The sequence below is a fragment of the Musca autumnalis genome, unplaced genomic scaffold (assembly GCF_047663935.1).
Source record: "Musca autumnalis isolate F117 unplaced genomic scaffold, ASM4766393v1 scaffold_4, whole genome shotgun sequence".
Lineage (NCBI taxonomy): Eukaryota > Metazoa > Arthropoda > Insecta > Diptera > Muscidae > Musca > Musca autumnalis.
This window is the reverse complement of record NW_027411977.1, coordinates 43,386,555-43,408,137: the sequence shown is the minus strand read 5'-3', so window position 1 is coordinate 43,408,137 and position 21,583 is coordinate 43,386,555. Positions and strand designations below refer to the sequence as shown.

Below are 21,583 nucleotides of genomic sequence, written 5' to 3'. Positions count from 1 at the left end.
CTAGACTATCACAGATATTTGAATAAAATAAACTCCTGATATATTCTTTGAGTTTAGTTAAGCAGTACTGAGCTTAAAGTATTGGATTTTTGCACCATATTAAGCATGTATGCACGCAGAGAAAAAATATTGTTGGAACAATCATATTCTAAGAACAAAATAGTGTGTTTTAAAATTCTTAAAATATGTATTGTTGCAACAATATATTTTGTGTCATCATGTTTCCTAATAAAAAATATATGGTTGAAACAACAATATATATTTTCAGATTTTTAAAATACACTATTTTGTTCTTAGAATATGATTGTTCCAACAATATCTCTTCTCTGTGTGTGGATGTATGACCTCAAGCATTAACTTGAGTTTTTCATGAATCAGGTAATTTACCTATGGAACAGTTAAACATGACACCGACGATTTGTTATTTGTTTTAAAGGTAGGAATTTGTTGAAAGGACATTTAGGTGTACCACTCCTGTCATTGTTTTAGTACAGTTGTAGACTGAGAGTATTTAGCTGCCGGTGAAGTCATCTGATTCGTTTTTACTTCTTCTTATACTACTCGAATATTTTAAGTAAGAACGCTCATAAGAAGTTTAATTATACTATTTTACTCAAGCTATGGAAGTGATCGATTAATGATCATAAAACTAATTAGTAGCCTGGCCATAAAAATCGATGCCCTTTCAAATCTCTTTGGCTTCCATCGGTGAACAGAAGGTCAGACTGCAGTTCATAACGAATGAAAAGAAATATAACAAGGTTATAAATACGAATTAATTGAACCTTATCGAACGATTAACATTCAATTAACAAAACTTCAATAAATGTCTAGAGGGCATCAATGATGGTAGTAGGTAGGTAACATTATAGACCATCATATAGCGCACTCCACCAGTAAGCCAGCACTGTCTGTGATTCCCATGATGTATCTATCATAATATTATAATTAATATTGACATAATAAATCATAAACCTGATTATATGGTTAAAATGTTACAATCCACAAAGGTTTTGTAGGAAACCCCTCAAAAGCTAAATAAACACACTCACATCTAAACCTAAAAACATAACATTGGAGTTGAAAACCAAAAGATATTGGCAAGCCCCAACCGAGAGTGGTAACGAAGAAACAAAAAAAACCTACAACGAGGAAATAACAACATTCAAACTAAATAATCTCCATTTATGCAGTTGGTTTTTGGTAGCTAGTATTTTTCTGTATTTTCTTGCCTTTGTCTTAGTCAGTCGTGTTTTTCTGCTAGGTAATGAGTGGGCTATCTATGTTTTGCTGCATTTACTTCTATTGCCCAATAGTTGAGACCGGTAGAGACTGGTTGGCTATGACCGTTCAAACCACTATATTTGAACACTAAGACAAACTGCAGGTTGTTTGTGTGTTGTGGTACCAAAATCTCAGCATCAAACATTCATCATGAGCTTAAGTACTTTCCAAAAAACTCGTTGTCTAGTAGGTATATAGCCAATAATTCTTAAGCCATGTCAACTTGATGTTTTTCATTGCAGCAGCAGCATCAAAGTAAGCGTCTAAAATAGCTATCATGGCTAATTTGTATGTTTCTGTGAAAATGTGCGCCTTAACGCACGACAAACTCTTCGAGTGTTTTGTGTGAAGCAAGAGTAGCTTTTTGAAACAAAATAAATGCTTCCAATGCATCTATAAATTGAAATGGGAAATTACCTAATTTTGTTCAAGATTAATGATAATTATTTTGATTTTCTCTAAACATATCCCCCAAAAATGCAACATTTGTAAATTGTCTTTAACTGGTTAAAAATGCATTGTAAAAAATATGGAAGATAAAACTAATGAGCCCCGTAAATATTTGAACCTAGCGAGAAAACTTAAAATTGTATATGAAAAATCTATTTTTGAGACTTTTTATGCATTTTTACTAAATAAGTAAAGCATTTTTTTTACTTCTCTAAAACGTATAGTTTTTCTGGAATTAGAGGGTAAGAAGAGAGAAAATACTCTTATTAAATTCCTAACAAAACCCTGGGGCCTAATTACGGCATTCGATTCGATCGATTATTTGCTAGTGTATAAAAAAAATCGTACTATGAAAGCCTATTCGTGCCACCAATCGTACATTTACTAGGGTAGATGCATTAGCAATCTGTTACAAAAAGTTTTACAAAAATAAATAATTATGTACATTTTTCTAGCACAACTTGATTCCGAAATTATTACCCAACGAATTCAACAAATATTTTCATTTTTATACCCTCGGCATTAATGCTAACGAGGGTATATACACTTTGATACGGGCAAAATGTGCCTCATCGAAATAATGGTTTTAGACCCCAAGTATGTTTGGACCAAATGTGTTTCAGACAATTTGGAGTCGATTGAGCAATGTCCGTCCGTCTGTCTGTCTGGCTGGCTGGAGCGCACGATAACTCTCGAACGGATAAACCGACTCGGTTCAAATTATGGCTTTCGTAATATTTTACCCAAACATAGTTTAAGTTCGAAGATGGGCTATATCGGTCCACTCCTTCCGGTACTCTCCCACAAAAGTTCGAAAATGTTCGGAAAAATTGTGCGCAGGATAACTCTTGAAGGGAGTAACCGATTTGATCCACACTTTGCCCATCGTGCAATGTGTACCAGGCTTAGATAAGGTTTCAATCGGTCCACCCCTTCGGGTACCTCCCACACAAAATTTCGGAAAAGTTCAGTTTAGAGCCATCTCTCAATCGCTTTGATTTTTAGCAACTTGTATTCACTGCCCTTTATACGACGCTTCAAGTTTTATCAGGGGCAAGTCCATACTTCCTGAGAAAATAGCCTAAAAGTTGCAAAAAAAACCCTATGACACCGTGTGAGGTGGTTGGAGCGCAAGATAACTCTCGAACGGATTTGCCGATTCGGTCCAAAATTTGGTCTTAGTAATATTTTGTCCAAACATAGTTTAAGTTTGAAGATAATCCATATCGGTCCACTCCTTCAAGTACCTCCCCCACAAAAGTCCAAAAATGTTCGGAAAAATTGTTCGTACGGTAACTCTTGAAGGTGTGGCCGAATTGGTCTATACTTTACACATCCTTATATATCTACCAGATATAGATCAGGTTCAAATTTGGACTATATTTGTCCACTCCATCCGGTACCTCCCACATAAAATTTCGGATAAGTTCACTTTAAGACCTGATATCGAATCACTTCGATTTTTGTTGAAGTAACTTGCATTCGCTACCTCAATTACGATGGTAAAAGTTTTTTTAGGGCAAGTCCATACTTCTTGAGCAAATAGCCCGAAGAGTGTAAAGACCCCCTATGGCACCATATGATGTGGCTGGAGATCCACTTCCATAACGATCAATGTCGATCCTTTCTTTTTAGTATCTCCTCCGCAAAACTTTTGACATTTAATCCTAATCAACATTTTTGTCGGTTCAAACGCCCAAAATGTTTAAACAAATTGTTTCAATATACACAGGCTGAGGGTATATCTCTGTCGGCAAAGCCTTACTTGTTTCATTGATAATTTTGTTTTTAGTTTTTTTTTTTTTGCTTTAAAATAAACACATTTTTATACCCTCAGCATTTATCCTAACGAGGGTATATACGGGCAAAATGTGCCTCATCGAAATATGGGTTTCAGACCCCAAGTATGTTTGGACGAAATGTGTTTCAGACAATTTGGAGTTGAATTAGCCATGTCCGTCTGCCTGCCTGTCTGGGTGATGCGCACGATAACTTTCGAATGGGTCCAAACTTAGTTTAAGTTCGAAGATGGGTTATATCGGTACCTCCCCACAAAAGTACGAAAATGTTCGGAAAAATTGTGCGCACGATAACTCTTAAAGTTAGTAACCGATTTGGTCCATTCTTTGCACATCGTGAAATTTCTACCAGACTTAAATGAGGTTCCAATATGGAGGTTCCAATACGGAATTGGTCCACACCTTCGGGTACCTTCCACACAAAATTTCGGAAAAGTTCAGTTTATGACCTGCCATCGAATCGCTTTGATTTTTGTTGTAACAGCTTGTTTTCACTTTTCGCCATACGACGGTACAAGTTTCATCAGGGGCAAGTCCATACTTCCTGAGCAAATAGCTTGAAAAAATTACCATGACACCGTGTGTAGTGGTTCAAAAATGTTCGGAAAAATTGTGCGAAGGATAACTCTTGAAGGGAGTGACCGATGTAATCCATACTCTGCGCATCCTATTATATCTACCAGACATAGATCAGGTTCAAATATGTCTACTCCTTCTGGTACCTCCCACACAAAACTTCGGATAAGTTCACATTAAGACCTGCTCTCGAATCACTTTGATTTTTGTTGAAGCGATTTGCATCCGCTACCTCCATTACGACGGTAAAAGTTATTTCAGGGGCAAATCCATATTGCTTGGGAAAACAGCCCGAAAGGTTTAAAAACCCCTATGCCACAATAACTCTCGAACTGTTCAACCGATTTGGTCCAACATTTGGTCTTCGTCATATTTTATCCAAACTTAGTTTCATGGGGCAATACCGGACCACAACTTCCGGTACTTCTCCCCCAATAAAATGTCACTAAAATGCTAGGACGATATCACTTGAATTGGTCAACCAATTTGGTCCAAACTTTGGTTCTCCTAATATTTTGTCAAAATTCAGTTTAACTTCTAAAATGACCCATATCGGTCCTCCCTAAGGGTACCTCCCCCACAAAAGTTCAACATTTGTGTCTAAGTGCAGTTAATTCCTAATCCACATTTTGTCGGCAAGTTCAAATGTTGAAAAAGGGTCACAAAATTCTGAAGAGACCCTAAATACATTCGATCTGCCCCTAGATGAAAGTTTCACTTCACATTGGCTGAGGGTATATCTCTGTCGGCAAAGCCGACTGACACTTTTTTACTTGTTACCGTCTACCTTCGTAGTGTTCTTTGAAGAACACATAGGAGTTCATAGTTCGATTTTTTCATTCACGAGCTAATACTCGATTGAATCGAATGCAGTAATTAGACCCCTGAATTTATATTGATGTAACATTTATGATTAAATTTATATCACTAATTTAAAATTTTCGCGAAAATTGCAACAAATTGAATCGCTTGTGTTTTCCGACGAATGAGTGGAAATACAATTTAAACTTTATAAGCGTGAAACGGCAGATAACAGACAATACTTTAAGAAAATGCAAAAAGTTCCAGAAAAATATGCCAAAATACTCGAGTAAAATTTTTGCAACGAGTTTTTGTAAGTGGGTTAAAGACTACAGTTGGCAAAACTGCATCTGCAATTCGTGCCCAATGAATAAAAGGAGTAAGTTTTCTATCTTCTAGGAACACAAAATTCCAATTAACAACCAATAGGGTAGAAAAATGTGATTAAAATTTGTAAAAAAAAGTTTAAATCTGGTGGTATCCATGGTAGAACAAAGAAGGTAGAGTAAATACTACAACAAATACAACTCAACAACAACCACGTAGGAATTTGTTTTTGTTTGCAATGTTAGTGTCAATTGTACGTGTACAAAACAAGGAAATGTCTATAAATTATTGGAATTTATAAAACTAATATTTTTTTCACATTTGATTGAATATTTTGAAAAACATGAATGAAAATTCGTTACATTTTCAATTTGAAAGTATCCACATCATTCCACTAAATGGATAATTTATCGCAGAAAGTAGAATTCTTGCAAAAATGTTTGGGGTCGCTAAAAATTCATTGAAAAGGGAGAATCTGTTTCAAACTTTTGTTTTGAAAATCAAAAAGCACATGTTTATTAGGGCTTTATTTTTTTCAAATTTAACAAAATTCCACACATATTAACAAATATTATACAGCTTTTATAAGCGGTGTGACAGTGTGCGGCACGTTGTTAGGACTTGGAAGAGGTTACATATTATTGATATTAGGTCTGTACGATAACTTCGCAAGTGAAAAGTACTTGCAAGTACTCAGTAAGTTCTCAGTAACCTCTCTCCACTAATTTTATTCTCTCGAAGCTAAAAATTTGCAGATTGTTATCGAACAGCAATTTGCCAACACTTGCAAGAAGTCAGCTGATTTGATAAACAAGAAGAAGTTGGCGGATAAGATTAAATAAAATTAAGAATAAAATAAAAAAACAGTAACCAAAATCTACAAAATAAGTTATTTTACTTACATTATCGTTTTCCAAAATGTATTTAATATTTATCCCCTTTTTATTTCTATTTATTTTAATAACCAAACGTTTGTTTTTGTTTTTGCCAAGAAGTCCGCCACAAAGCATTCGAATTTAAATCAGCTGATCAAACTTCTTACAAGAAACATGCAAAAAAAAAACAAGAAAAAATTTGTAAACAAAACTCTCCAAAATTCTATCACAATTGTCTCCAAGTTCGCTCTCTTTTACTTTATAAGTTTGTTATCGAACAGCATTTTGTAAAAGTTTGTGCAAATTTGTACAAACTTTTGGGTAATCGTACAGACCTATTAATAAGTCCCCAGCAAACCAAATGTCTGATGTCCGACACGTCTGAACAATTTCGGAAGCAAAGTCGTTCAGATTTCGTTCAGATTTCTAAACGATTTTTCCGATAGGAAATAGTTCAGATTTTGTACCGATTTCGTTACGATGTCGGTACGATTGGTTTGCTGGGTCTTTACGGGAAATAGTTTTTTCTCTATGATATATTTTTCCTCAAACAAATATATATCCTAATATACATCGAACAAAAAACACTGCTTTTACCTTATTTTGTTCTATCATGGGTGGTACCCTTATACGGGGCCTATCCAAAACGTCGACTTTTACTGCCAATTTTTTTGCAAGGGATGTTTAGTACTTGTTATAATGTATTGCAACCCTAGTGAAGACTTAAGCTAGGTACACATTGTCAGTTTTGAATGACAGCTTTGTTGTTACTTGCTAGTGTGGCCGTTCATTTTTGTCATTCATCATTCAACCATAAAATATTTTGTGGTTGCTGGACGCTTGGACAGTTACCGATAATTGCAAAAAATCGTCATTCAAAACTGACAATGTGTACCGTACTTAAATAACAAATTTCAGTCATTTCGATACGATATTGAGGACACAACCTTCAACATACCAAAAATAGGGAGGCACGGTTCTATGGAGGCTATATGAAAACGTGAACCTATATTGATAACTCTCTTCTGGAATATTTTATACCCCCACCGAAGACTAAATACCAATTTTCATTCATTTTGGTTTGAAAATGACGCTAAAAACCTTAAAATTTCCGAAAATCGTAACCCAATGATTACACATGCAAGTAACTTACAGACAGTTGTGTATACATATTATAGTCGAAACTTCAATTTTTTCGAACTGACACTTGCATGTGTAGACGTTCGGAAAAAAAATGAAGTTACTTTCAAAGCACTTACATTGATTACTGACAGGAAAATTTTGTCGGCAGTGAGGTTGTTAGTTGGTGTGGCAATGAATATGTGTGAGTGTATTTGTGTTTTTCGAACTGCCACTTGCATGTGTAAACGGGGGGTTAGGGACCGTTCTATGGGGGCTACACACAGACTTGGACCTATACCGACAAATTTCAGGTTGAAAGTTGTATACCCCGAAAACGAAAACTAAATCCCAAATTTCAGTTAGATATTGATAGAGAAAATCGGGAGGATAGGGTATATATGAAAACTTGGACCTTGGATTTGGAATGTTGTTTATCTCCATTGAAGACCAAATATCAAATTTAATCCATTTGGGTTTCATAATGACGCTGAAATCTTTAATGCACCGAAAATCAATATGTAGCGTTCTATGGATATATATCGGTAAATTACAAGTGTAAATTTTTGTACCCCCAAAGAAGTCTACGTACCAAATTTCAACCATTTCCATTTTATGCTGATCAAGATTATCTCAGAAGAATATTTCGATGTGTTGTAAACGGAATGACAAATTTAATAATACCCTCTATATTAAGGTGGAGGGTATAAAAAACCAAATAACCCAATAAAAGTAATACTGTCGCAATATGATTCGCAAAAAAATGTTGAAATGTTGTGTGGGTGGTATCCGAAGGAGTGGACCGATTAGTCCAGATTAGAACGTGAAGTCTGAAAAAAATTTGAGCAATGTCAATCACATCTTTCGATAGGTATCGTGCCACTCAGACACTTAACGATGATCAACGTTTAGAGCTTATGTCAGGAAGAATGTATATGCCCATGAGTAACATTATATCTCTGTAAACAGGACCACACGGAGTACCTTCAGTGAAATACTGCACATAAGCAGACATTTTGAATTTTTGTGAGTTAAAATAAGGTCACATTAGGCAAATAGTTGTTCCATCGACCGGCAGTGTGCGCTTACTGAGAGCCAGTGAGCATAAATTTCAATCAGCTATGAACAAAATAGTACTCTAGCGTCGATTCATGGCACAAATACTACAGTCACACATATTATTTTGTGCATCATTGATTTCAATGCATTATTTACGCTTACTTGCTCTCAGTAAGCGCACACTGTCGGTCGCTGGAGTAAATATTTGCCTAGCCGAAGGATTTGTTCAATATAGACGTTCTTTGAACTTGAAGGATGTACAAAGTTTTGGCCAAATCAATTTGTAACTTTTCCTGTTCAGTTCACAATCACAATTTTTGTAGGATTCGTTTTTTGACACAACAATGAACTGTAGTGGTATTCTGTAACTCATTTTTGCTGTTACCGACAAAAATCGGTAAAATTAAATCGCAAAATTATGACTAAAAACATAAAGAAAAGTTGGCATCACTGTTTGTGTCGGTAGAGGCTAGCGACTATTTTTTATTCATTGTTAACTTGCCGAAACATTTCGTTAATTATCGAAATTATAAGCATTTTAATTTTACCGACAATTATCGATAACAGCAAACATGAGTTACAGAATCCCATTACTGGTAAAAAATGTTCATCGATTGGAGAATTTTCGTGAAAATACACCTTTGGCCCATACAAATTACCTCTGGTAATATAAGGTTTTGAATCAAATGGAAAAACAATTAGGGGTAGGCGTTAAAAAAAAACGTTGTCGTTATTTGAACGCAGCATAAAGGCTGTTCGAAGACTGATTTGAAATTTTCATCAAAGGTAGGTAGTCCACGTGATTTTTTGGCCAAAGCTATTTATTTGAAGTTTCAAAAATTTAGTTTGTTTTTGCGCAGAATAATAAGAAACACTTCAAATCAATCGATCATAATTGGTTTTTGTAAATACCGCGAGTTGTCGTTAGTTGGTGCAGTGTCAAAGTTAGCACTTTTTGTTTGAAAACAAAAAAGATTTTTTGTTGTAAAATATACTATTTTTATACCCTATACCACAATGTGGAAAAGGGTATAATAAGTTTGTTTTCCCAAAAATTCATGTAACGCCGCGAAATATTCGTCGTAGACCCCTCATGTGGTATACCAAACTTCATATCTCGACGAGATAAAGCGATTTAGCGATGTGTGTCCGTCCTTCCGTCCGTCTGTCCGTCCATTAAAAATTGTAATCAAGCTAGAGGCCGCAATTATGGACCGATTGTCACGAAATTTAGTATGGAGGTCGGGTTTGGACCAGAATAGAACTGATTAGTTTTTGGCGATGATCGTGAAATGTTAAAGGGATGAAATGGACCAAAAACAAAATTTTTGCTCGATTTTGTAGCCGCTCTGTAGGTCGCAATAATAGTCCGATCGGCGCGAAATTTTAAACGTAGTTTTGGTTTGAGATGAAGAAGTAGCGTGCAAGTCAACGGTATGATCGGATAATATTTAGCGGGTTAAATTGATCAAAACTTTTGTGTGAAAATTGGTAAAATTTCTAATGCACATCTTATAACAGCTAGCCCGGAAAGCTAGTGCACAGGGATAGTGGTATAGGGTATCACATGGTCGGCCCCGTCCGACTATAGTCTGTTCTTACTTGTTTTGTGTTGTGTCGTTGCATAAACATACAGAATTGAGACCAAAGTTATTATGAATTGGAAAGCTGATGGTGACTACTTTCATAATATTAACAAAGAACGAGGAAATTTTTAAAATTAGCGTAGTAAAATCAATGTTTGCATGTGTATTAAAATTATTTGTATATTTTGTTTTTCAAAATAGTCAGGCTTAATCCCATAGTCGTTGTTTTAATATTTTATTAAAACAACTTTAATTTATTAGTGGGAAAAAATTGGCGATGTTTACCAAGGGGTAAGGCAGGGAATACTATAGTTTCAGATCTCGCCACAGATCTTCATCAGTTCCCTTATTTCTTGTTTTTCAACAAGAAACTTTTTATACCCAAGTGTCAATTGCTAGCTCAAATAGATACGTGCGCAAAGAAAAACTCTGATCGAGAATTTCTTTGGCACTACCTAAACTCTAGCAACTTCACTTGCAAACAAATCCAAATTCTTCCCACTGCTATGCGTTCGTCGATTCTCGACGAAAAAGCACATAACTAATTTGTTGGTATTGCATACTACAGCAATAAACAACATTTTGACGGTGCCCGGTCTCACAATTAGGAGGAAATTAGGAAGAAATTCTCGATCAGAGTTTTTCTTTGCGCACGTATCTATTTGAGCTAGCAATTGACACTTGGGTATAAAAAGTTTCTTGTTGAAAAACAAGAAATAAGGGAACTGATGAAGATCTGTGGCGAGATCTGAAACTATAGTATTCCCTGCCTTACCCCTTGGTAAACATCGCCAATTTTTTCCCACTAATAAATTAAAGTTGTTTTAATAAAATATTAAAACAACGACTATGGGATTAAGCCTGACTATTTTGAAAAACAAAATAGAAGTCGTCATCCCATACAAAAAAACCCCAACCCTCCTAATTATTTGTATACATATTTTTTTAAATATATGTAAACTTAATAAAAAATGTATAAATATGTCCACCGCCAAATGGATTTTGCTCAAATTTGCCACAGTTAAAATAAAGTGATTTTTTGTATTTTAATATGGGTGAATTTTTTATAAATACCTGTTGTGATTGTATGTAGTATCCAATTGAAATATAACGGTGATAACCACATTTATCAACCAATTTTCCATAAAATCAATTTTTAATGGTTTGAGAGTGTAGAAAAAAGTCTGTTTACGTTTTTTGAAAATGGGCCCATTTTTTGGCATAGCCCCCATATATAACGGTCCCGCCCGATTTAAGATATTTTTGATGTTTTAGCGGCACTTTATAACCAATTCTACCTTAGTTTGGTATTTCGACGTCTTGGAAGGTAAGAATCCTTCGTACCAAAAATGATTAAAATATGTCAATGATGAGAATTTTGATCATTTTTGGTAATGTTTGGCGAAAAAACTTATGAATTGATGTTTTGACACATTTATTATAAATAATAATCAATTAATTGAATTAATCGAGCTAACATGACCTAAAGAGTTTTGTATTGAAAAAGTGAATTCTAGCGAAGTCGCACACATCCAACCAATTTGCTACGATCGTGTCGCTGGTGGTTTAATTCAGCTCATCAGGTATATCGGATTTGAATGGTTAGAAGACAAAGGCGGAGTTTGATAACTTCTATTTGTACATACAATATTGCAAATGTGCAGATATGAAGTATTTTTGAAACCTTTTTCTTATCAAATCAACCTAGTGTGCTATCAAGAATTATTTCTCAATACATAAAAATGTACAAATCGAAGGGAGTTTTCCTTCATGAGTTGTAAATGCCGTCGATTTCAGAAGTTTGATATGATAGATTGGCAGTGGCTTAGAACGCTAAGAGGAGAGGACCCAGGTTCAAACCTCAGCCGGGGCAGCCGGGCTCTGCTGTGAATTTTTGTTTATCGGATGTGAATGGCTAGAAGACAAGGCCACCAGCGAAACGATCGTAGCAAATTGGTTGGGTGTGTGGGACTTCGCTAGAATTCACTTTTCAATACAAAACTCCTTAGGTCATGTTAGCTCGATAAATTCAAATAATTAAAAAACTTTCATAAATAATGATCTTCGTCCTAATAAGACAACAATAATCAATTTCACTAGAAACTTGACGTTAAAATAATTTTGGCCAGAAATTTTGAATTTGTTACCATAGTCAACGGGCGTAATTTTTTTGTGGGAACTCCATGATTCCTGACAAAGTGATCCAAAAGCTTGCAAGCGAAGACAATACTCCCTGAGATATGGGGCCCGAAATATTCAATATTTAGGACCACTCATTCATACATCTCACTCACTAAAGTTTATGATAGTGTTTGTAGTCTATGTTAGAACGCTATAGTTTTATATGTCATACTTCTCTTAATTACAGTCTGAATGTATCAAAAACAGCAGCCAAGCGGTATTCTTTCAATGTAAGAAGAATTAGGTACTTTTATGTAGACTGGGTTGATTATATATATAAATGGAATAATTAAAGCGACAATTAATGGTACCCCAATTTGCCCAAGAATCTTCCAAAACTTATTTTGTCACCTACAAAAAGGCTATTTACTTTTAAAATTAGGGCTCTCTTCATACTACATTTAGGCGGAACTTCTGTTACAGATTGAGGGTATATAGCTGTTTGTAAGGCCGACTGATTATTTTTTTCTTGTTGCTTTAAAACACTTTGTCTATCTAGTCTCTACAGTTGAATGCCATTGAGCTTGCTTCCGTTGTTAACAAGGTAGTTAGTTCTATTTCATCTAATCAGTATAACGTGTATGTCCGCACATTTAGCTAAATTTTTCCACTGCAGATTTTTCTCGAACTTGAGAATGGTCCACTGAAAACGAAAAGAAACTTGTTTGTAAACAACATTTTGTCCACTATTTCCTTAGACAAAATGCATTTGAATGTTCTTTTAAGTCACTTCTGGTTTTACCAAATGTGAAAAAACCGATAAAACCGCAGTTGGTCAAAGCATAAAGTGGTGGTGGTTGTTTTGACGTGTGCGTGTATCTTATGCAATAGAATTTTGTAATAAACTCTTTGATCTACAACGAAAATTCCAGATATTTTCAGAAAATCAAGAAATAAATAAAATTTGAAACAAAAGTCAGGCAAAGCTTTATTTTGTAATATTTGGTCGGGCTTTTATTTGGTCATTCTTTCATAAGACTTACAGAAGAAAATAAATGTGGTCTCCTGTATTTTATATTGTTCCAATCCAGTTCCACTGTAGATAGGGACAGTAGGAATCTTTTTAATCCATTATGTCAAAACATTATAATAATGTTTGATATGTGATTGACTTCCCGAACAATTAAGCTGGACGATATGTGAAGAATTTTCTAAAGAAATCTTAAGCATCATAATATCATCCAAACGTTTATACAGTTTTCAGCTTATGCCATTTATTTATTTAAATACGCATGTAAGAATGCACACAAATATTTTAAATACTACTATTTCTGAACAAGTAGTTAGTATACGCAATTTTAAAATTATTTTTGTGTGTTTTTTGAGAAATATCAAAACTATGCGTTTATTATTAAGCAACAGACTGACTGTGTAGACAACAGTTTAATTGGGTTTATTACTAGTAATCATTACAAAATGCCATTTAATCTTATTGTTATGGTAGCATTTATTACTGTTGTAAAATCATTAAGTAATAAAGTACAATATACCTTTACCTACATCCATAGATGTACATATATATTTATGTACATACATGAAGATGAACATTCATTTGTCTTCGTATACCTATTTCGCACAATTCGTTCAAATGTTTGTTTCTTTATTTTTTTAAATACTTGTTAACTGCAATTGCAGCATTTTTTGACTTTTTACCAATGATACGGTAGAGCTGTTAAAACTAAAGCAAAGATTTGTGCGGACCTAAAAAATCATTGTTTTAAACAAAAAACTATGTTTGGTACGAAAACATAATACAACACCACAGATGGCTGCACAGTACAATAAATATGATTGTTATCGTTGGCTTCTGAAGACATTTCGACAATTGCTACATTTTTCTCTACCTGTTTGAGTATTTGTTGGTATTCGCGGTAAATGTGATAGGGCAATTCATGTATGAACATAAAAAGAAATCATTTTACCAGAGAATAGTAATTGAACAATAGGTTTTTGTCCTAAGGCTCAATACAATGTGTCAATCAGTCAGTCACAGAGTTTGTGTTCGGCAATTTTCGCATACCTCTTTAGAGCTTTAAGCGTATTTCTTCTTTAGTGAGATGGGAATATACATACATATGTGTCTTCACATGCAATAACTTTTGTCTGTACATTGTTTAAATAAACAACAACAACTTGACAGAAGTCATAATAAACGTAATTAGTTGGTATCAAAACAACTAAATTATTTGGCAGAGAAAAGAAGTTTTAGTGCTCTCTAAAACGCCTTTGAAAAATTTCTTAAAGCCATCCACGCCTCTAAAAGGCCTTTGAAAATTTTCTTATAGTTATCCACATCTTTAAAAGGCCATTAAAAATTTTGTTAAAATCATCCACACCTCTAAAAGGCCTTTGAAAAATTTTTGAAAATTGAAAATTTTCTTAAAATCATCCACGCCTCTAAAAGTTGTTTGGAAAATTTCTTAAAACCATCCACGCCGCTAAAAGGCCTTTAAAAATTTTCTTAACCACATCCCCGCCTCTAAAAGGCCTTTGAAAATTTTCTTAAAACCATCCACGCCTCCAAAAGGGATTTGAAAATTTTTCTTAAAACCGTCCAGGCCTCTAAAAGACCTTTGAAAATGTTCTTAAACCCATATTCGCCATTAAAAAGCCTGTTAAATTTTTTTTAAAACCCTCCACGCCTCTAAAAGGCCTTTGAAAATTATTCCTTAAAGTAATCCACGCCTCTAAAAGGCCTTTGAAAATTATTCCTTAAAAAATCCAAGCCTTAAAAAGGCCTTTGAAAATTATTCCTTAAAATAATCCACGCCTTAAAAAGGCCTTTGAAAATTATTCCTTAAAATAATCCACGCCTCTAAAAGGCCTTTGAAAATTATTCCTTAAAAAATCCACGCCTCTAAAAGTCCTTTGAAAATTATTCCTTAAAATAATCCACGCCTCTAAAAGGCCTTTGAAAATTATTCATTAAAATAATCCACGCCTCTAAAAGGCCATTGAAAATTATGCCTTAAAATAATCCACGCCTCTAAAAGGCCATTGAAAATTATTCCTTAAAATAATCCAAGCCTCTAAAAGGCCTTTAAAAATGTACCTTAAAATAATCCACGCCTCTAAAAGGCCTTTGAAAATTATTCCTTAAAATAATCCATGCCTCTAAAAGGCCTTTGAAAATTATTCCTTAAAATAATCCACGCCTCTAAAAGGCCTTTGAAAATTATTCCTTAAAATAATCCACGCCTCTAAAAGGCCTTTGAAAATTATTCCTTAAAATAATCCACGCCTCTAAAAGGCATATGGAAATTATTCCTTAAAATAATCCACGCCTCTAAAAGGCATATGGAAATTATTCCTTAAAATAATCCACGCCTCTAAATGGCATATGGAAATTATTCCTTAAAATAATCCACGCCTCTAATAGGCCTTTGAAAATTATTCCTTAAAATAATCCACGCCTCTAATAGGCCTTTGAAAATTATTCCTTAAAATAATCCACGCCTCTATTAGGCCTTTGAAAATTATTCCTTAAAATAATCTACGCCTCTATTAGGTCTTTGAAAATTAATCCTTAAAATAATCCACGCCTCTAAAAGGTCTTTGAAAATTATTCCTTAAAATAATCCACGCCTCTAAAAGGCCTTTGAAAATTATTCCTTAAAATAATCCACGCCTCTAAAAGGCATTTAAAAATTATTCCTTAAAATAATCCACGCCTCTAAAAGGCCTTTGGAAATTATTCCTTAAAATAATCCACGCCTCTAAGAGGCCTTTGGAAATTATTCCTTAAAATAATCCACGCCTCTAAAAGGCCTTTGGAAATTATTCCTTAAAATAATCCACGCCTCTAAAAGGCCTTTGGAAATTATTCCTTAAAATAATCCACGCCTCTAAAAGGCCTTTGGAAATTATTCCTTAAAATAATCCACGCCTCTAAAAGGCCTTTGGAAATTATTCCTTAAAATAATCCACGCCTCTAAAAGGCCTTTGGAAATTATTCCTTAAAATAATCCACGCCTCTAAGAGGCCTTTGGAAATTATTCCTTAAAATAATCCACGCCTCTAAAAGGCCTTTGGAAATTATTCCTTAAAATAATCCACGCCTCTAAAAGGCCTTTGGAAATTATTCCTTAAAATAATCCACGCCTCTAAAAGGCCTTTGGAAATTATTCCTTAAAATAATCCACGCCTCTAAAAGGCCTTTGAAAATTATTCCTTAAAATAATCCACGCCTTTAAAAGGCCTTTGAAAATTATTCCTTAAAATAATCCACGCCTCTAAAAGGCCTTTGAAAATTATTCCTTAAAATAATCCACGCATCTAAAAGGCCTTTAAAAATTATTCCTTAAAATAATCCACGCCTCTAAAAGGCCTTTAAAAATTATTCCTTAAAATAATCCACGCCTCTAAAAGGCCTTTGAAAATTATTCCTTAAAATAATCCACGCCTCTAAAAGGCCTTTGAAAATTATTCCTTAAAATAATCCACGCCTCTAAAAGGCCTTTGAAAATTATTCCTTAAAATAATCCACGCCTCTAAAAGGCCTTTGAAAATTGTTGGAAATTATTTCTTAAAATAATCCACACCTCTAAAAGGCTTTTGAAAATTATTCCTTATAATAATCCACGCCTCTAAAAGGCCTTTGAAAATTATTCCTTAAAATAATCCACGCCTCTAAAAGGCCTTTGAAAATTATTCCTTAACATAATCCACGCCTCTAAAAGGCCTTTGAAAATTATTCCTTAAAATAATCCACAACTCTAAAAGGCCTTTGACAATTTTCTTAAAACCATCCTCTAAAAGGCCTTTGAAAATTATTCCTTAAAATAATCCACGCCTCTAAAAGGCCTTTGAAAATTATTCCTTAACATAATCCACGCCTCTAAAAGGCCTTTGAAAATTATTCCTTAAAATAATCCACAACTCTAAAAGGCCTTTGACAATTTTCTTAAAACCATCCTCTAAAAGGCCTTTGAAAATTATTCCTTAAAATAATCCACGCCTCTAAAAGGCCTTTGGAAATTATTCCTTAAAATAATCCACGCCTCTAAAAGGCCTTTGGAAATTATTCCTTAAAATAATCCACGCCTCTAAAAGGCCTTTGGAAATTATTCCTTAAAATAATCCACGGCTCTAAAAGGCCTTTGGAAATTATTCCTTAAAATAATCCACGCCTCTAAAAGGCCTTTGAAAATTATTCCTTAAAATAATCCACGCCTCTAAAAGGCCTTTGAAAATTATTCCTTAACATAATCCACGCCTCTAAAAGGCCTTTGGAAATTATTCCTTAAAATAATCCACGACTCTAAAAGGCCTTTGGAAATTATTCCTTAAAATAATCCACGCCTCTAAAAGGCCTTTGGAAATTATTCCTTAAAATAATCCACGCCTCTAAAAGGCCTTTGGAAATTATTCCTTAAAATAATCCACGCCTCTAAAAGGCCTTTGGAAATTATTCCTTAAAATAATCCACGCCTCTAAAAGGCCTTTGGAAATTATTCCTTAAAATAATCCACGCCTCTAAAAGGCCCTTGAAAATTATTCCTTAAAATAATCCACGCCTCTAAAACGCCTTTGGAAATTATTTCTTAAAATAATCCACGCCTCTAAAAGGCCTTTGAAAATTATTCCTTAAAATAATCCACGCCTTTAAAAGGTCTTTGAAAATTATTCCTTAAAATAATCTAAAATCTAAATCTAATCTAAAAGGCCTTTGAAAATTATTCCTTAAAATAATCCACGCCTTTGAAAATTAGTCCTTAAAATAATCCACGCCTCTAAAAGGCCTTTGAAAATTATTCCTTAAAATAATCCACGCCTCTAAAAGGCCTTTGAAAATTATTCCTTAAAATAATTCACACCTCTAAAAGGCCTTTGAAAATTATTCCTTAAAATAATCCACGCCTCTAAAAAGGCCTTTGAAAATTATTCCTTAAAATAATCCACGCCTTTAAAAGGCCTTTGAAAATTATTTCTTAAAATAATCCACGCCTCTAAAAGGCCTTTGAAAATTATTCCTTAAAATAATCCACGCCTCTAAAAGGCCTTTGAAAATTATTCCTTAAAATAATCCACGCCTCTAAAAGGCCTTTGAAAATTATTCCTTAAAATAATCCACGCCTCTAAAAGGCCTTTGAAAATTATTCCTTAAAATAATCCACGCCTTTAAAAGGCCTTTGAAAATTATTTCTTAAAATAATCCACGCCTCTAAAAGGCCTTTGAAAATTATTCCTTAAAATAATCCACGCCTCTAAAAGGCCTTTGAAAATTATTCCTTAAAATAAGCCACGCCTCTAAAAGGTCTTTGAAAATTATTCCTTAAAATAATTCACGCCTCTAAAAGGCCTTTGAAAATTATTCCTTAAAATAAGCCACGCCTCTAAAAGGTCTTTGAAAATTATTCCTTAAAATAATTCACGCCTCTAAAAGGCCTTTGAAAATTATTCCTTAAAATAATCCACGCCTCTAAAAGGCCTTTGAAAATTATTGCTTAAAATAAGCCACGCCTCTAAAAGGCCTTTGAAAATTATTCCTTAAAATAATTCACACCTCTAAAAGGCCTTTGAAAATTATTTCTTAAAATAATCCACGCCTCTAAAAGGCCTTTGAAAATTATTCCTTAAAATAATCCACGCCTTTAAAAGGCCTTTGAAAATTATTTCTTAAAATAATCCACGCCTCTAAAAGGCCTTTGAAAATTATTCCTTAAAATAATCCACGCCTCTAAAAGGCCTTTGAAAATTATTCCTTAAAATAATCCACGCCTCTAAAAGGCCTTTGAAAATTATTCCTTAAAATAATCCACGCCTCTAAAAAGGCCTTTGAAAATTATTCCTTAAAATAATCCACGCCTCTAAAAGGCCTTTGGAAATTATTCCTTAAAATAATCCTTTGGAAATTATTCCTTAAAATAATCCACGCCTCTTCAAGGCCTTTGGAAATTATTCCTTAAAATAATCCACGCCTCTTCAAGGCCTTTGGAAATTATTCCTTAAAATAATCCACGCCTCTTCAAGGCCTTTGGAAATTATTCCTTAAAATAATCCACGCCTCTTCAAGGCCTTTGGAAATTATTCCTTAAAATAATCCACGCCTCTTCAAGGCCTTTGGAAATTATTCCTTAAAATAATCCACGCCTCTTCAAGGCCTTTGGAAATTATTCCTTAAAATAATCCACGCCTCTTCAAGGCCTTTGGAAATTATTCCTTAAAATAATCCACGCCTCTTCAAGGCCTTTGGAAATTATTCCTTAAAATAATCCACGCCTCTTCAAGGCCTTTGGAAATTATTCCTTAAAATAATCCACGCCTCTTCAAGGCCTTTGGAAATTATTCCTTAAAATAATCCACGCCTCTAAAAGGCCTTTGGAAATTATTCCTTAATATAATCCACGCCTCTAAAAGGCCTTTGGAAATTATTCCTTAAAATAATCCACGCCTCTAAAAGGCCTTTGGAAATTATTCCTTAATATAATCCACGCCTCTAAAAGGCCTTTGGAAATTATTCCTTAAAATAATCCACGCCTCTAAAAGGCCTTTGGAAATTATTCCTTAAAATAATCCACGCCTCTAAAAGGCCTTTGGAAATTATTCCTTAATATAATCCACGCCTCTAAAAGGCCTTTGGAAATTATTCCTTAACATAATACACGGCTCTAAAAGGCCTTTGAAAATTATTCCTTAAAATAATCCATGCCTCTAAAAGGTCTTTGAAAATTATTCCTTAAAATAATCCACGCCTCTAAAAGGCCTTTGGAAATTATTCCTTAAAATAATCCACGCCTCTAAAAGGCCTTTGGAAATTATTCCTTTAAAATAATCCACGCCTCTAAAAGGCCTTTGGAAATTATTCCACGCCTCTAAAAGGCCTTTGGAAATTATTCCTTTAAAATAATCCACGCCTCTAAAAGGCCTTTGAAAATTTGTTCCTTAAAATAATCCACGCCTGTAAAAGGCCTTTGAAAATTATTCCTTAAAATAATCCTCGCCTCTAAAAGGCATTTGAAAATTTATTTAAATGCTGATTAACTATTTTATATAAATAAAATAAGACATTTAACTTGCGATCGCAGATAGCAAAACGGAAGCCAATAAATGAAGTTGTAATTACAAATTTAATGGTTTGATTTCATGATCCATTAGCTTTCTACGTACCCCAGCATGTATTTCTTAAACTTTGCCCTTGAAAAGTTTATTTTTGGAAATTTTAAAATTCCATTTGATTACAATTTCCAGCTTAAATGTTTTAAGATGAGTCACTATGTACAGAGCTCTTTAAAACAATTCGTTTACATCTCCGACCCTGCTGCATCCGTGGTATCACACGTAATTGTTGGTAAATAAATTTGCAATACTTTTGCACTTACAACATACCAGAAATACAAAAGTATTTTAAAGCTGTCGTCAAGCTTTGTTCGAAGCAGTAGTAAAATGGACCGACTCAAATCCACAGACAAAAGACACAATAAAAAATAATAAATTAAACAAATTTTCATGCATGTAAGTGAGTACTTATGTATGTAAGTACAATAGTACATACATATGTATGTATGTAAACGATTTATGTCAACGATGATTAATTATAAACAACAAAAGATTACAAAAATTAACAGCAGATTTCATTATTTAATTGTGTTAATGAATACGCACTTCTCTGGATAGTTAATTTTTTGAAAAGTGTCAGTTTACAAAAGTTGAGAATACCTCGAGTGACCGTTTACACATATAAATCAGGTATTAACCCTTTAAAAACGTATGGCCTGTTCCCGCACTTTATAAAGTGGTAAAAGTCGTAAACGATTTTCATATACATTTTGTGTAGGGGAACGCAAAATGTGTAAAAGTGGTAAAAATTGCAAAACTTTTTAGTTCTGGAACAGAGCTTTAAATACGCTTCCCCTAGAGGTATCCCAATTCGATTTTGATAACAACTCTAATAAGCCAAATATAAAATTTAGTACTTCTGGAGATGTAAATTAATACATACGTACATATGTGTGTACATAAATTTGTGGTATGTATTCATATAACATTCATTAACTATTAATAATTTTATATTATTATTTTTCTCTCGCATTACTCTCCCCGTCTTGGTTTTCAGATGCTTTGACAGAGACCATGCGTCTGCATTCAAAATAAAAATGCGTTTTTTCCAAAATCATTGTATATGTTTTGTTTTTGTTGGTAGTTGATAAATCTCAAGTGAACGTGACTTTTGTTTTTTTTTTTTTTTGTTTTATTTTATTTCTTTCATTATTATTATTTCTTTATTTTTGCTGAGGTTAATTTTATTGAATGCTCTGCAGTACATACCCTGACTCTAATGGTATTTCTTATTATGTATTTTGAAATAAATTTGACTTTAATATTTGCATTTGTTTTGGATGAGAGACAACAAGAAACGGCAACCGAAAGGTCTGATTTACTTTATCAAGAGGTTATGGTCACAAAACAAAATGCCGTATAAAACGTGAAAATGTCAGCATTGAACTTTGTGTAATATTTTACGGTAATTAATAGATATAAAATTATTTTAATTTGTAGGCCATGCTTACATCAAGCGGGTTTAAAT

The 21,583-nt window shown here is 33.8% G+C and overlaps 1 protein-coding gene across 2 annotated transcripts in view; it reads right to left on the bottom strand.

The window, feature by feature from the left end:
• The window catches only part of Cralbp (Cellular retinaldehyde binding protein), a 48,931-nt gene that overhangs the window by 20,231 nt on the left and 7,117 nt on the right, over positions 1 to 21,583 (bottom strand). The window contains exon 1 of one of the 2 annotated variants that reach the window (XM_073982699.1): positions 20,386 to 20,432. The exons of the other annotated variant lie outside the window; for it this stretch is intronic. The gene's annotated coding sequence lies outside the window, so the exon portion shown is untranslated. Of the gene's footprint in view, positions 1 to 20,385; positions 20,433 to 21,583 lie in introns of those variants that run through there. 2 annotated transcript variants of the gene reach the window in all.